The sequence below is a fragment of the Arachis ipaensis genome, chromosome B07 (assembly GCF_000816755.2).
Source record: "Arachis ipaensis cultivar K30076 chromosome B07, Araip1.1, whole genome shotgun sequence".
Lineage (NCBI taxonomy): Eukaryota > Viridiplantae > Streptophyta > Magnoliopsida > Fabales > Fabaceae > Arachis > Arachis ipaensis.
This window is the reverse complement of record NC_029791.2, coordinates 93,034,682-93,037,508: the sequence shown is the minus strand read 5'-3', so window position 1 is coordinate 93,037,508 and position 2,827 is coordinate 93,034,682.

Sequence of the window (2,827 nt, the reverse complement as noted above, 5' to 3'; positions counted from 1 at the left end):
TAGGTAGAGTAATTAGTGACACTTGAGTTATCTAATTCCTTTGTTGATTGATAATTGGAGAGATTGCTAATTGGTTTGGAGTGCACTAAAGCTAGTCTTTCCTTGGGAGTTGGCTAGGACTTGTGGCTCAAGTCAATTCATCCACTTGACATTCCTTTAATTAGTAAGGGTTAACTAAGTGGTAGCAATGAACAATTCTCATCACAATTGAGAAGGATAACTAGGATAGGACTTCTAGTTCTCACACCTTGCCAAGAGCCTTTTATAGTTGTTAGTTTATTTTCATTGCCATTTACTTTTCATGTTTCTTATTAAAACCCCAAATATAACTCACAACCGATAACAAAACACTTCATTACAATTCCTAGGGAGAACGACCCGAGGTTTGAATACTTCGGTTTATAAATTTTAGGGGTTTGTTTTAGTGACAAACAACTTTTTGTATGAAAGGATTAGTGATTGGTTTAGAAACTATACTTGCAACGAGATTTCATTTGTGAAATTCTAAACCGTCAAAAATCCATTCATCAAGCCTCTTTTTCATGTTTTTGAATGCTAGCATGCATTTCTCATCAAAGATAAATGGTGTATCAGATACAAGGAGATTGCTTAAGGGCTTGGCTATCTTTGAAAAATCTTTAATAAATCTTCTGTAAAAGCCAGCATGCCCTAAAAAGCTCCTAATTGCCTTGACATCACTTGGTGGGGGTAATTTTTCAATGAGTTCCACCTTAGCTCTGTCTACCTCAATGCCTTGGTTAGAAACTTTATGGCCAAGGACTATTCCTTCTGTCACCATAAAGTGGTATTTTTCCCAATTCAAGACCAAATTGGTCTCTTGAAATCTTTTTAATACCAAGGCAAGGTGATTTAGGCAATTAGGAAAGGAATCTCCGAATACTGAAAAGTCATCCATAAAGACTTCAATTAATTTTTCTATCATATTTGAGAAGATAGAAAGCATGCAGCGTTGAAATGATGCAGGAGCATTACATAGCCCAAATGCACTACAACAAACAAGGCTTATCGCAACGGTCAAAAACCGTTGCCGTAGATTAAAAAACTGTTCCCAAAGCTTTAGGCAACGCTTTGGCAACGGTTTTTGACCTGTGGTATATGCGGCCGTTACCAATGCTCAAAGGCAACGGTTTTTTACCTAAGGCAACGCTAACAGAAAAACCGTTGCCACAGTTAGTAGCATAGACAACGGTTTTGACGAAAAATTTTAAACAACGGTTTTGATCCGTTACTCAATAGGCAACGGTTTCGAACCGTTCCTATTAACATGACCGGTTTAAAACCGTAACTGGATAGGCAACGGTTTTAAACTGTTGTCATTTTATTATTCACATAGCCAACGGTTTTAAACTGTTACTGTTGGTGCCAGGTTCTGGCAACGGTTTTAAAACCGTTGCCAGTTTATAGCCATCTAGGACAACGGTTTTAAAGCGTTACTGTTGATGTCGTTTTTGGCAACGGTTTTAATACCATTGGCATTTTATAATAATCTAAAATAACGGTTTTAAAGCATTCCCTTTGGAGTCGCGTTTTGGCAACGGTTTTAACACCATTGTCTTTTGTAACTATTGACAACGATTTTTTGTTATATAATTTTTTATTTACAATAGTTTTCTCGTGAATTAAATTAATTTCAAGTTTTTTTTATTTGATTAGTGTTAGTAAATAACATACTATTTGAATTAAGTCACTAAAGAAAAATAATTGAATATTTCCCATCAAATTTAACTTATAAAAATTGTTGTAAGATCCACAATATCATCTAAGTTTGCAAAAAATATAATAACAAAAGAGAGAGTTGAAATAGCTAAGTAACAAATAGTCATCATGTCCACAATTTCATGACTTTTATCCTATAACATTTGCTTTTAAAAAGTTGACCTTAATCATGTTCGATTTCCCCTTCAACATAGTTTTCCTGTAAACATAAAAAAAAAATTCAAATATAAAACTACACATTTTTATAATCAAGATCAATTTATATGAATTAAATGGCAGCAAGTGAAAATGGCAATCAGCAGCGATATAAAAATTAGCATAATAAGCCATTAACAAGGATAAAACAGCACGCACTATACAATTTGAGAAGAGAACATTCCAGGCATCAGTAGCTACCAAAAAGTTCAACCTAAATCCACTACAAATCAGATACAACTTCCTAGTTCCTAACCACCTATAATCCACTAAGCATGCATAGCTAAATCGACTAATTTAACAAAAACTGAACAAACTAATTAAACTAACAAACTGTAAACAGGGAAAAAGATTGAGAAATTTCGGCAGCACTCTGGCATTAAATAGGACGTTTCTGAATTTAAACAAACAGCAAAATCAACCCATATGAACTTACTAAAATCAAATCAGCACTAATCAAGATCAATTTATATGAATTAAATGGCAGCAAGCGAAAATGGCAATCAGCAGCGACATAAGAAGGAGAGGAGAGGAGAGACTCAGCGACGCCGGGAAGAAGGAGGCAGTGACGATTCGGGAAGAACGCAGTGCAGCGACGATTCGGGAAGAATGCAACGCAGCGACGATGATGGTGCGACGATGGTAAGTTGTGATTTGGGGCTTCTGGTGACTTGCGATGATGGTGTGATTTACGCCTTCGGGGAGAGCTGTGGTGCGATGCGTCTCTGGTTCTGATGGGTGGGTTAGGGTTCGGTACGGTGGTTCTTTATTTTAATTTTATTATTAAAAAGGGATTAATTATTTCTTTATGTCGATCGCTTCTTTGATTCTTACGATTTCGGGAGTAGTTGAAGAGAAGCTTTGGTCGTTTCTCGCTTCTTGCGAGAAGGAGGAA